Here is a 14700-nt window from a genome sequence, read left to right on the forward strand (position 1 = left end):
CCCTGGCGCAGAACCGACAAGTACCTTGGTGTAGCGTTGGACTCTCGTCTCACGTGGAAACCCCCACATAGACGAGGTCCACAGGAAGGTCTGCGCCAGAATATCCATCCTATACCCAATCCTGAACTCAACCAGCTCCCTTCCCTGCCCAGTAGGAGTAAATGTGTACCAGGCCCTGATCCGGCCAGTAATGGAATATGCGTGCCCCGTCTGGAGATACGCGGCAAAGCAGCATCTGGACAAACTCCACAGACTGCAAAACCGCGCCCTCAGGAGGGCACTGCACCTACCCTTCGGATTCCCCACTGATGATCTGCACGCCGCTGACGAAATCCCACTCCTCAAAGAAAGATTCCAAGATCTGGCAAGGGCTTTCTACTAGAGCTCTTCCAAATCTGTAAATAATCTCATCCGCTCCTTAGGTCGGTATGACATGTCCCGCAACAAGCACAAACGCCCTATGACGATCTTCGATGAGTAAGTCGAAGAGAACATCCCTATATCCAAATCCTAATCCTCTTCCCGCTCCAAAAATAACAATCATCTCGCCAACTCCAGGCAGTACCAGACACACACAGAACATTCATCACACTTCACAGACACCAAAAAAATCAGAGATAAATTCACACACACAAGGACACTGAGGAGTAAAAGCCACAAGGCTACAAACTCCCCCACACGCTTCCCTAAAGAGGGGAAAGTATTAGATGAGAGCAACAGATGCAGGAAGAAGGTTCACTTCGCATTCAGCCACTGTAGGACCAGCGTCTGTCAAACGTCGGATTGCGTGTTTTCTGTAATAACTAATAGTGAACTCGCGAGGACTGTTTACCGTCCTGGATCGTTTAGATTCCGCTAAAGTAACTGTTAGTGTGCCGCCCATGATCATTACAAAATCCACGTGGCAAGTGGTGACTATTATTTCCACTTTTGTGGCGAGCGTTTATTTGAGTATTAGTAGTCAGGACGAAAGACAATTTGGTAGAAACATACCATATAGGTCGCCTCTGAACCGCTGGTTGTGCTGTCTAGAATAGGGAGATTTACTGTCAATTGAACATAGTGACTTTGAAAGTGTTGTACATAAGATACTTTACTCAATATATGTGTGAGCTAGAACTTTATATCTTCATTTATAATCATAGTCCTGATCCCGCTAAGTAGAAAGAGAATAGAAACATTTCTTTCAGTGGGCTGGACGAGAATGTGGCAGTGCAGACTGAAAACTATGGTCAGTATGTTCTCCATCGCTTTCTGGATACCGAGCGAGGTGGTGCAGTGGTAGCACACTGGACTCGCATTCGGGAGGACGACGGTTCAATCCCGTCTCCGGCCATCCTGATTTAGGTTTTCCGTGATTTCCCTAAATCGTTTCAGGCAGATGCCGGGATGGTTCCTTTGAAAGGGCCCGGCCGATTTCCTTCCCAATTCCTCCCTAACCCGAGCTTGCGCTCCGTCTCTAATGACCTCGTTGTCGACGGGACGTTAAACACTAACCACCACCACCACCGCTTTCTGGATGACCACAAGAATAGTTGCCAGGCTCGCGTGAGAACGACGGTGTACAAAGACAATACACAACAATCACAAATTTTACCTGCCACCCCACAATCGCTGTTGCATGAGACATCGTCAAGTGCAAGTTATTTCCTTACGGAAGACGGAAGATAATGTTACAGTACACATTGAACTTACATAAATGTCAATTTACACTTGAATGTTATAGAGTACAGCATTTAGTTTACACTATAATTAAATTACTATATCTTTTACACTCTTACACATGGAATTCTCAACGTTGTAGGAGGCCTTACTTTTCAGTCAACATTCAATAACCATTTTAAATGTATTGTGTGGCAGATCCTTTACATTTTGTGGTACTTTGTTCAGAAACACCTTGCTGATGTATGTAAAATTGTTTTTGGTCTTGGATACTCTAGTGCAGGAAACATTTATCAAGTATCGCCCCTATCCCTAGTGTTATATACAGAATGTCTCTCCTAAAAGTCATCAGGCGCTTACTCTCTGATATTTTGGCAAATATCCGCGATTTCGTTTTTGCTGTGAGTAGCTGGAGTCATACCAAACAAATACAGCTCATCACATCTCTCATGTGAGTCCTATCGTCGATGGAAATAGTTGATTTGTTTCCCATAACAAAGAAAATTATTTTTTATGCGGGATTTTACATGCCCATTCGATAGAGCGACCCCAGCTTATCATGATGTACAGACTCAGGTGCTCCGCTCCTTTGTCACACTCAATTATGAGAGCTGTGGCTGTATTCTTCATCTGTACTTGCATAGTCAGTAAGCTCATTTTTTGACAGCAAACACTGGAACTTAATGGAAAACTGTATTAAGGCAAATTCACACTGTCCATCACATCATGAAAGCTCACATCCTGTCAAAACATTCTGCTCCACATTCAAGTGGCGGCAACCAAACTGCCCATCACTTCATGTCAGGCCATGGCGCTATCAAGGTTTCCCAGGAAGAAAGTTTTGATGACTGACGTAGTTCGTCTGTTGTTGGTCATGTGACCCCCAAGATCATTTCCTCCCAATTCATGGCCATGCTCAGATCTCCATATTTCATTTGGGTGTGGTTTTCATGGTCGATGTCAGTCGTTTGTTGTCAATTATTTGTTACAAATTGTTTCGTTTTGTTACATCTTTTGTTAAAATTTATAATGAATGATGAAAGATTAATTGAAGTAGTGAGGCAGCAGTCTGAATTTTATGACATGAGCACACTAAATTACTTACTCTAGTACATTTATAAAGTGGATTTATATTCATACCGATACTGTATTTAATATTTTAAATGGAATATGACTGCAATATGAATTAAAAATAATACTTTGGGTAGAATCTGATTAGTACGTGGAATTTATTTGTATGTTGTCAGGCATTTGTAATGTTCCATAAAGAAATGGACTTAAACCTTCAGGCACTGCAAAAGTGGCAAAATGTATTTTTTGTGAGGTAAACATCGACTAGTGTATTAGAGTTGTTTGTTTAAATATATGTTGTCAGGCTTATTTATTGTTAAGTGGTTCTCTGCATTGTGTGTGAAACAGTTTTGCAAACATAAGTCGTCAATATTTATGTGGTTTCACTGGCAAATCCCAGGACAAATAAGGCCCCTGAAGTATTAAAAGCCAAATACAAGATGGAAAGAAAACTTAGACTCTTAAGAGAAAGGTATTGAGGGAGATAAGATTATTACACAAAAAACTGCAATGTGCTGACAACTAAACTTAACCTTTAACAGGCCCATTTTTCATGGGATGTGGTGACCGCCCATAACATGTGTTCCTTTTAGCAATTCTTGCAGAAATTTGATGTAACAAATGAAAGAAATTGTTGCTTCATCTTTCTAACGTGTAAAATGCAGATTCCTCTTCCTTGAGTTCCTTGTATAGTGTGTGAAATTTCCCTTCTGTACCACATAATGGCATTTTTCATATCCACATTCTTTTTGCATTGTTTTTCACTTGTGTCTTCTTTCCTTAATGTTCAACCTATAAATGTCATTTTCGTACAAATATGAACTACAACATCTACGTATATATGCTACCACGTTTTATATACGCTCTTTGGACATAAAAACAGTTGTAAGTCATCTTGCGAAAATTGAAAATTCCCACGAAAAAACGGTTGAGGACAGCCTTGTGATATGAGATCACGTGACTTCAATTGGCTTGACGTGTCGTGACGTGATGGACAGTGAAAATACACCTTCATGTGATGATATTGTGACATGATGGTGCCGTGATGGATAGTGTGAACAGACCTTTAAGGTGTGTCCCAGTCTGCTAGTTGTCTCTTGAATGATATTTGTGTTATGGATATGTATTAACAGGGACAGTAAAGCACGAAGAATAAGTGACTGAGCAGCGTTTCCCAGGCCCATGCTGACTACCACAGCCATGCAGTAGCAGCGCTGCTCAATCGCTATTGGAGTACCGATTATTCTTCGTGTTTTGCTGTCCTATTAATACATATCGCACTAAACTAGTTTGGGACCATTCTATTGAATGGGAACGTAAGATTCAGCTTTAAAAATGCTTTTGGTTGTAAAGGGAAACAAACCAAAACTTTCAGACCACAATGGGCGTCGCGTGAAAGACATGATGAACAGCATTTGTTTGGGTAATATCTGCCGAAACACCCGAGAAAATGCACCTGACGAATATGATTCACAATTCAAAATCAGGTTGCTGCAAGAAGATTCGTTACTGGCGAGGATATGGGAGAAAGTGATATTCAGACAAAAGTAGGAGCTGAGGGTGGATCTCTTTACCGCTTCCTGTGTCATGAGCAAAGGTAGAATCTGCAGTGAGAAAATTTGGGCTAAAACGAAGGTTTAACCGAGAGACATTCTTTCCATATTCCATTCGAGTAGGAGAGGCATTTTGTACACAGCTACGTTTAGTTTATCGGAAGTATATCGGTTCAAATCACATAGTCAAACACTATCAACCCACGTATTGACAAGCTGCATATCAATTTTCTTTATTCCACAGGCAGGTATTCTCCCTGTTGAATGCAGGCTGTCTTGTAAACGTAACCTCACTTGTGAATAATATGACAGCAAAAGAAATGTTGTATTCTGCATAGAGCTAACAAAACACATTTCAGGTGATCACAACATTCCACATATCTCAAGTAATGATTACAGCGAAAAAGGCATGTTTTCCACCCACCAAACAAAGCAAATGAATGTACCACCCACACGATCCAGCAACGAAAGCAGGTTCTAACGTGTCTGTATTGTACTTAAATTCCATTAAATGATGATTATGTAATAAATAACCCTGTACAAATAGCATGAAGCTTCAAGGGACATAAAGCAGCAAGTTAAAGACGCAAAGGTTTCCAAGTTCTCGATGACTTATGGAGGAATATGTTAAACATCATCAACACAGAGATGACTTGTAATTTAGAATTTTCTTTCAGCTGCTCAGTTACAGAATGTTTACAACACGGAAGTGCCATAACAGATATGTTTGAGGGGGCTGTGTGCAGAATTGGAGTTAGTGCTCAGTTCTTATTTCAGCTAGGAACAAGGGGTTAAAATATTTTTAGGATAGTGTGGACCAGTGGCCATTTATATAGCAATTTGAACATCTGTCTTAATGTAGCTATGTTACAGTGTATTAAGCAAGGTTTGAATGATGAACTGGAGCTGATGCCCAGGTAAATTGAGAGAATCGATTAATTCCTTTTGCAAAATATGTTGATCAGGGTGGAATTGAAATGATCGCCATTCGGATTTTACATGCAAGTATGGACAGAAAGGTTTTTGAAGCGCACCACTACTATACTTTAAACTTGCACGAATTGGTTCGAACTTTGTATGAAGGTAGATAAATTGACAAACCCAAAACGATTTTTGTTATGGGAGGCAAATACACGAAATTAATGGTCGTCCTGTTGTTTTGTGAAAGCTTTTTTCGTTGACAGTAGGCCTATATAAGCAGCATGGTTCGAAAGGCAATAAAAAAAAGCCTTACCACATTAGTCGTCGTCCGAGTCAACAAAAATCTACATTGGTTGCTAAGCTATGGAGGTGTAAGTCAGAATGATGGTAGAGTAAAAGTTGGGAACCAAGATAATTATTATCAACGCTTTGCTAAGGTGTGGTAGATTAAATAAAGTGCTAGAGACTCAGTGAGTGACAGAGAAAACTGGGTGGATAGCACACATTCTTCCGTGCGTTTTGTGTGCCTGTAAACGGATGAATAATTAATAAGCAGATTCAATTTATGTTGTTGAGTTATAAACAAAAGCCATTGATAAAGTTACTGGTATAGAAGTACTTCTACAGCTCAAAATTTTGACCGACCTTCTTTCCGCGTGCCAGTCACGAATGGCACTAACAGGATACAAAAAAGAAATATGCTTGACCTCCCCTAGGAGTGTCACACTGTATTTGTGGTCACTACGGTAGTGGAACTTAAAACGAAGACAGACTTATCTGTAGGATTTGGAGTGTCAGTTCGTGTGTGATACACTTATCAATGATCATCCTGTCGAATTGTTGGACAAAAATATTAGAATTGTCAGACTACAATTGAAAGTGAATTTTTGTAACACGAATGGAGGCACATATATCTAGGGATGTATACAAGCTTTCTGGAGGGACGTAAATTCACACATGCATTCTGCTGAAACACATAGTGGAAGGGCACTAGTCGAACCATCATTTCTCGTTTTTTGTCTTTACAGTATGCATTTCTACCAGTAGACCGGTCTCGTATCAATTTTCGCCAAGACAGATCATTCAGTAGTTTGTAGGGAGAGAGGCGGGCTAGACCGGAGTAGTATAACCTGGCCGGCGTCGCCCCACTGACATCATGCAAGATGGCGCCCGTGATATTAGCTGATGACTCGAGTATCCAAGATGGCGGCTTTTGGTGGGAAAGTGCAACGACCCCTCAGGCGGGGAATTGAATTATGTGCTTCTGCTGGTCCCAACTTTCTGAATTTTTGCATGATGGTGCGACATCCTGTTGGAAAACAGACGAGAATTTCGAATTTTGGAGGGAAATTGAATTATGTGATTCTATGCTCCCCCGCCCCCCTTTCCGACTTTTTTGCATGATGGTGCGATATCCTCTTGGAAAATGGGCGGGAATCTCCAATTTTGGAGGGAATTTTGCTCTAAGAGCTTACACCTGCAGCTGAGAGGAACTGGTATGGTGTTGCCCCCACTAGAGACTGCACATGATCTCATTCAGTTCGAATATAATTTGTTTAAATTTGTTTATATTTGTATAAATTTGTTTAAATTTGCCGGCCGGTGTGGCCGTGCGGTTCTAGGTGCTTCAGTTTGGAACTGTGAGACCGCTACGGTCGCAGGTTCGAATCCTGCCTCGGGCATGGATGTGTGTGACGTCCTTCGGTTAGTTAGGTTTAAGTTGTTCTAAGTTCTAGGGGACTGATGACCTCAGATGTTAAGTCCCATAGTGCTCAGAGCCATTTGAACCATTTTTTTGTTTAAATTTGTTGAAATTTGTTTAAATTTGTTACCCACCTACAGCATTATTGGCTTAGTTTATTGTTACCACCACAAGAGGCTGAGATATCAGTGCTTGTTGAGCTGTTGGCGTGGAAGGAGAATGACGAATTGCTGATGCCAGACAGAGGGTGTTTTAATAGCTGTATTACATGCAGTCATTCAGCTAAGGAGTGCATCCACAGCTCACTGCATGAAGAATGGAAGTGAGCATTAATGCTTGAACATATGAAGAGGAAGAACACGTTCCTGCAAATAACTGCTTTGCATTAAAGATGCATTACACAATGCATGGAAACATCTGGCTCTGCAGGAATTGTCTGTCATTTCTTAAACCTACAAATAAGCTCCCACCACACAAGAGACAACTGCCTGCGATCCACCAGACCAAAGAACTGACCTAGTTCACCGCTAGAGGTCACGTGATCGTGTAGTTCAGTCCACAGGAGCACAGCATCATGACGACATCACATGTTTTTCTCAGCCGCACTTGCGCCCCAGCCTCCTCATCCCTCCCGCAATCTGGATGGCGAAATTGGCAGGAAAAGGAATCAGCCTGTTCTGGGCTGCTGGAGAGAGGGAGGAGTGAACATTATTTATTTTTGGAACAATTTATTTAGGGATGGATTTCAAGTAGTTTATTTATTATGCTGATAAAAAAACACTCACCCTGACGTGCTTGAGATCACAATATACAGTTTACAGACCTGGAAACTACTCGTAAATAATGCAGTACACTGATGTGTAAATATGCCAACGACTCGTAAATTACCAAAATAATCCAGTACACAGCATAGAGATTTGCAAACTGCTCGTAAATCACCGAAATAATGCGTGCAAACACGCTCACAATGATTAAACACCCTAAAATATTGCAGTGTACAAACATTCAGAGCATTTAAAAAACGCAACTTATCAGCGATTCGAAGCCTGATTCTAATGGATGGAAAGCCTATGTGCACCCCTAACACATGGAAACTGTCCAGGTGCGGGAGGGGGAGGTTAAGTTAGTGTACTTTATTTATTTTGGCTGGGAAACTGACGCAAATATCCATCCTAATTACGTAATTAATCACAAAGGTAGCTCCTAGATGGGTAGATCACATAACTAATGAGGAAGTATTGAATAGGATTGGGGAGAAGAGAAGTTTGTGGCACAACTTGACCAGAAGAAGGGATCGGTTGGTAGGACATGTTCTGAGGGATCAAGGGATCACCAAGTTAGTATTGGAGGGCAGCGTGGAGGGTAAAAATCGTAGAGGGAGACCAAGAGATGAATACACTAAGCAGATTCAGAAGGATGTAGGTTGCAGTAGGTACTGGGAGATGAAAAAGCTTGCACAGGATAGAGTAGCATGGAGAGCTGCATCAAACCAGTCTCAGGACTGAAGACCACAACAACAACAGCTCCTAATTACAAAACTATATGCATAGAGCTTCACAAGAACGGCCTTAAGTCGCAATATAGCGCAGAAACTGACGATACCATACAACTGGTGTTGTCCTGCTGAAAAAAAAATCACGCAACGCCTCTCGAAACCAGCGACAGAAGCACTCAAACTCTACCCTACACCTACAAGCTAGGGGGAAAAGGCTGGGGTGTAAGGTACTATCTTTATTCTTTTTGGTGGGAAATACGTTCAGCTGACCAGATGCTGGTGTTGGACAGAGAGGAGTTTAAAAAGTGTATTACCTGCAAGAATATAGAATCTATCGGTGTTTGATGTAAGAGTTCAATACATGCTTACTAAAAATCACCCTATAGCCCCACTAGCCAAAGCCAATGCACGTTATCACAAATGATGGAAAAAATGCGTCACAGTTATAACTAAACTTCGAGACTGTCGCGAAAAAGCCTGCACTTGTACTGAACGGTCATAAGGCATCCCATCTACTGGGGAAAATCGTCGTCCTAAAAGACTGCAATTGAATGTACGTTCTCCTCCATGTACAATCACAAACTGCCGAAAATCTACCTACGGGAAGGAAGGACCGAGGAAGGGAGCTACTCCTCCAACAGTCTCGCGGCTCGTGCTGGCCGCCACCCTCCTTGATACGATCGCCCTTCGCCATCACAAAAGCAGGTATAGATAACTAAACAATACGAGATAAAAGGACGGCTTTCCCAAATGCATCTTGGTCATCTAAAGCATATTGGCGCAGCCGCCCCTAATGGCTAGGAGGCGCTGCTGTCGCAGACTAGACAGGTCCCCAAAGCCTCTCGTTCTGGGGTGGAAAACAATTTTGTTTAACGTCACGTAGGACACCTCAGCAGGGGCCGAGGCAGAACCGCGCTCTCGTAGGGAACTATCGCGCTGTTCTGCGCTCGATTATTTAACATCAACTAGACTCCTATAATAAAGCAACTATTTAAAAAAAACGTTCGCGACAATAATACATGTCCTCTTTCCACAAAAATAGATAAAGTCCATTTTTATTTAGTTTTATGAGCAAAATCGGTATACTTTTTTAAATTCGACTGCACTTGCTTCCATCATTTTGAGACGTCGAGCGAAGTGTACCGCCACCGATCACTAATGATCGGCAGAGAGAAACTTATCCCGTCTGCAGAGACCTTTGCGTGGAAACTCGAAAAAGAAAATAGAGGAAACTGATATTTCCACTCGCGAATGCCGATGTCGGTGATGTATCAGATTCCAAATCACTCTTATAATTTACAAAGTCGGATAAGGTGTTTCTCATGTATAGAGAACCAGCAAACGTGTTTTCCACCTGCTAGATGTACTCACCATAATCGATGTTCTCTCAACTAAATAAAGACGCGAAATGTGAAGAAGCAGTTAACCGAACAGTTTAAATGGGAGGAAATAATGGCCCAGCGAAAACACATGCTCATATTAAATCTTCTCAATTTCCACTTGATCACGAAAGCTGTTCAACACGTACTAAGTTTTAGTTCGTTATTCGGCCGTCTAGAGGACTACACGGTTAAGTCAACTATATTCCCGCATTGCAACAGGCCTATCCATTCGGACGGCTCCAGCCGTTAGCAGAAAACGTGAACCATTCCCGCCACATGCCACCGCCGCGCCAAGCGCGCATAGACAGAAGCATCCTACTAAATTGGTCACATATATGTGTATTTGATCGCTATACTTACAAATAAATGTTAGGATTGCGGTTTCAGTTGAACGACATTCGACAATGAGCGAAGTATCGGAAATAGCCCTGCCGACGGCTGCGGCTCTGGAAATAGAAATATCTCTAACATTCTTATGACTTGACATACTCCTCCTCCCTTTGCTATCACAGTATTCCACGTCAAATCCATAACTTCTTTACGACTGGACATAGTCATTTCCTTTGCACATGCCTGAACACAAACACATACTTCACAAGCCTGATGCTCAAGGCGAACCTGTCACACACCCCATATTACTAATACTTCGTCAGTAACTGATTGACGGCGATACGAAATAATACTGACCGAAAATCAACGATGGGTGGACATTCCTAATAAGTTTTCTTGCGAGTGGTACCACTGTGTCCTAGAAAGAGAGGCGTAATCGTCTTACAAGCAGCGAGATGTTAAAAAACAAAACCACATTACCATCACAAGCTGTCTTGGTTCTATAGGTGCATACAAGTATCTACGTTAAAAGCTATACTCACTTTATAAATGGAGGTATGGCATTACCTCTGAATGAAGAGGTTTTTTTCTTTTTTCAGACAAATACAGTGACGCAGAATATAGACGTTGATCACCGGAGTGTATAGTATCAAACCAACGGTGCGGTTACGCGTCGCCGATGGTGCAACCTCGTAATAAAATTACCATATTTTGAAAGTGTTTCGGCTAAGGAGCGTTGTATGAAACCGGTATTTGCAACTCCCTTACGCCGCCGCCGCTAGATATTTCCTCCAGTATTTGTAACGCATTTTGTCTCGATGGCATGGTGCTATATCGATTGGGTTATAGGCGATCGTTGACTGAGAAGGATCACAATCAGTAGTAGATTTTGTGCTGATTGAGGTCGTAAGAAATCTACACTAGCGTTTCAGATCTCTAGTGCTTCGCTTTCGGTAGAAATGGTGTCTGAGATTTGGAAACAAGTCTTTCATTCAAGCACATACCTGGGTTGGATCGTACAGAGAAGTCCTTTGATGATTACAGCCACTAGTGAATCATATTTCTGGCACTCTCATATCTCGAAGCGAGTCACCTTTCTCGAACTATCTGCTACAGTAAAATTCCAACCTCGTTTTAGGTAGTCCCTATGCATCTTGCAACTGCCCCCTCTGACTCTGCGCTACCATCCCTGCAGCTTTGCACATGTGATCGTTCCAATGTAAGTCGGAACGGAGTAGAAATCGGAGAAAACTGTATCTACCACCTTCTGTACCCCGAGAAAACGTCGACATGGAAGCGAAGGGAACCAGGGAAACAGTTACTTTTTTTCGTCGAGGCAGCATTATACTGTATGTCTATTGAGGTGACAGTGATACACACTAGTTGACTACTGTATCTGGAGCTTTTCAGGAAGACAGATAACAATCCGCCTCTAAACTTACATGCAACTGCATTAAAGGGTAACAGAGAGTGGGCGGGGTGATCGATTGTGATGGAGCTGTAACGAGGTACGATTTAATGGTAGACTGATGATGCATTCTGGAGAGGGAGAAGTTGGTGCAGGTCAATTTTTCCGCTGTTCTGTCAGGATGCATCAGTCGCTCGATATAGCCTGCGTTCGACTCGAATACAGTCACGTGTTCTGTATGTGATTTAAATCATTGTCAACTTGCGATCGTTAACGGCAAACCTGTCTGTCATCAGAGGACTTCCATCTCATGTGTGATGAAACGTGACACATTCCTCTAAACGAACTATGATTTATGCGATGTACTCTGAAACGCGTATGTATTCAGTACCAGCGATGGCGAGGTATGACAGAATCTCTGACCAGAGAGTTGTTTATCGTTGCTAGTCTGCGCTTGACCGCGCGAGAGTTCAGTTGCGAGTTGTCAGTTGCGAGTTGTACTCAATCGGAGTAGTGTGTGAGGAGTCGGCGGGCGTCGACATGGGTCTCTGGTCAAGGTTCGGGACGAGGTATATTGTTAAATAAGGTAATGAAGCAGCATTGCGCACATCTGATAATGTAACATATGTTAATTGTAATTAAGTTGTTCAAGAACAGCCCCAATAATAATTTTGTTTTCAAAGCAATCGTTTTTAAAAGAAAGAATCATTCCAATTGAAACAATATTTCCTATGCTTTTCCTGCCAGAATCAATTTATCAGATTAATTATTGCACAGGGCCTAAGGTCAGCGATGCTGCCCTATTATTGTGGGTTTAATGATTAATGTTCATTTCACAATTTTTGTGTCGAGTTTACATTTGGGTCATTATTATTCTATAATTTTTGTGGGGACCAAACATTTGGCTCATTTTCATTATCATAGACTTTTCTTTTATTTCTGCTGGGAGGTTACCTTTAGCACGATGACCATAAACATTTAAATAAATTTCTTTTATTTTTGCTGGGAAGTCACACCTTGGCTCTATTCATTTTGACATTTAATTATTGTCTTTTCAAATTTTTGTGGGGAGGTTACACTTGGCGACATCCGGACCAGGATCGTATTTCTTTGAGAATCTTTTGAGAAGTAGTCAGATATCTGCTCTTATTTACTTAAATATAATTAGCATTTGGCGCAACGCTTTTACTAATTTTGTGACTTTCTTCCACAGATCATTGGCAATTCGTTGCTCTTTGTTGTACTTGTATTTGTTGAATTTTGCATTGTCTTTGTTTCATTTGTGAATAATTGTGATTTGTGTTAAAATGCCGCGAAAAACTGTTAATAGTACATCGCGAGGTGTGTAGAATGAAATTACCGACTTAAACAACTTCACCAATAGTACTTGTGACACGCAGTGTAATAATGACAATCCTGCGTTCACTGACAATCAGTGCGTTCCAACCACTCATGACGATTTTTATCTTAATGATGAACAAACGAACTCAATTGTCTCCTCTGTTAATTTGACGACAATTGATGATGCGGGGCGCTGTATTGTAATGAGCGCTGTCTAGTTTAACACACTCGGTTTGGAAAATTCACGTAACGGACAGACGAATTTTTCTAATGATAATGAACAGGATACTCAAAGTAAGACAGATTTATTTAATTCCGAAATAGTGACTGACAGTGTACATCCGATTGGCAAACCTTTTTGTAAATTACACAATGACCAAATGGTCACACAAAATGTGACAATTGCAGGTATGTCATCAAACAGCACAGAGAATAGAGCCGGTAATATTGACTTTGAACAAATTATGGCAAGATTGCTACAACAACAAAGTGAAAATTTTAAACAACAACTTAGTGAACAGAACAAACAGCTTAATGAAAAACTAGACAATAATAATGAAGATCTCAAACAACTTAATGAACAGGTCAAACAACAGAATGAAAAACATGACAACCTTAGTGAAAAATTAGACAACAATTCCAGACAGCTTAGTGAACAGATTAGAGCCGTTGCCGCGCAGTGTCATGATACTAAGGAACAGTTACACGAGGAAATTGAGGCTTGTTCAAAGAAAAGTAGCGAAGAAATTAGATCGGTTGCTCAATAATTAAGGGATATGCAAACAGCTACAACAGAAACACTTAGAGAGTAAATTAGTGCAGTCGGTAAACAATGCTCTCAAAAAGCAACAACACAATTACGCGACGAGTTTAAATTGATGACAGCAGAACTTTCGCGCACATTGGATGCAAAGATAGACGCGAAATTCGACCAACAGAACACTCAAATTGACGAACGTCTTAGTCACCACATACAAAACAGTGATACGCGTTTCCGCAAATTTATACAGGATCAAAATAAAGTAAAACGTCAAGTCATGGAAACAATCACTGCACAGAGACGAGAAGATAAACGTAAAATGTTTGCGAAGGCAAAAACATATGTAGACAACAATATTGCTACAGTATCGGACAAAATTAATACCATCGAACAGTTGAACACCGAATTACTTGATGAAATTTCTGATCTTAAATCAAAAACAGATACACACACGGCAGATATCCAGACAGTGATAGACAGACTCGAACAATTAGAACTAACACATGATTCCGATGACATCAAAGCTGACGTTAAAAAAACTGAACGAAACCACACGTAAAATGCAAAAACAGATTAATGCGTCTGACACTAAAACCGATGATCAGGTAAAAATACTGACTGAAAAATGTGATGAATTGGCCAGTCGTATTGATATTATTGAAAGTAATAATGACAGCAAATCAGACGATACTGCACCGATTTTGTTTAACCATACACCTGAATTCCAAAATCTACAACAGACAATCAATGAGATCGAGTCATCTAATAACACCTTACGTAGAAAATTGTTAAGTTTATAGCAAGAGGTAACAGAGATAAAAAATATTTCAGCGTTCAACACATTACAGCAGACGCTACTTAGTGAACATTTGTCAGACTCACGCAGCGCGTATAACTTGGGTAATCTACAGAGAGTACAGACACAGACAAATAGATTCTCTTACAATACTGAACCTGTTCCGTCATACAGAGACGATAATTTTGATTACAAACATTTTCTGTCAATGAGAAAATTTAAAGTGTTTAAAAATGAGAGAACACAGATTCACCCACTGGATTGGATACAACAATTTAG

The 14700-nt window shown here is 41.0% G+C and overlaps 1 non-coding gene across 1 annotated transcript; it reads left to right on the top strand.

Moving 5' to 3' along the window:
* Nucleotides 1-1264: 1264 nt before the first annotated feature.
* Nucleotides 1265-1336, top strand: Trnaa-cgc (transfer RNA alanine (anticodon CGC)). Its single transcript has one exon. It is a non-coding gene; the product is annotated as a tRNA-Ala (tRNA).
* Nucleotides 1337-14700: the final 13364 nt, after the last annotated feature.

Source organism: Schistocerca serialis, chromosome 9 (genome assembly GCF_023864345.2).
Source record: "Schistocerca serialis cubense isolate TAMUIC-IGC-003099 chromosome 9, iqSchSeri2.2, whole genome shotgun sequence".
NCBI classification, from domain to species: Eukaryota; Metazoa; Arthropoda; class Insecta; order Orthoptera; family Acrididae; genus Schistocerca; species Schistocerca serialis.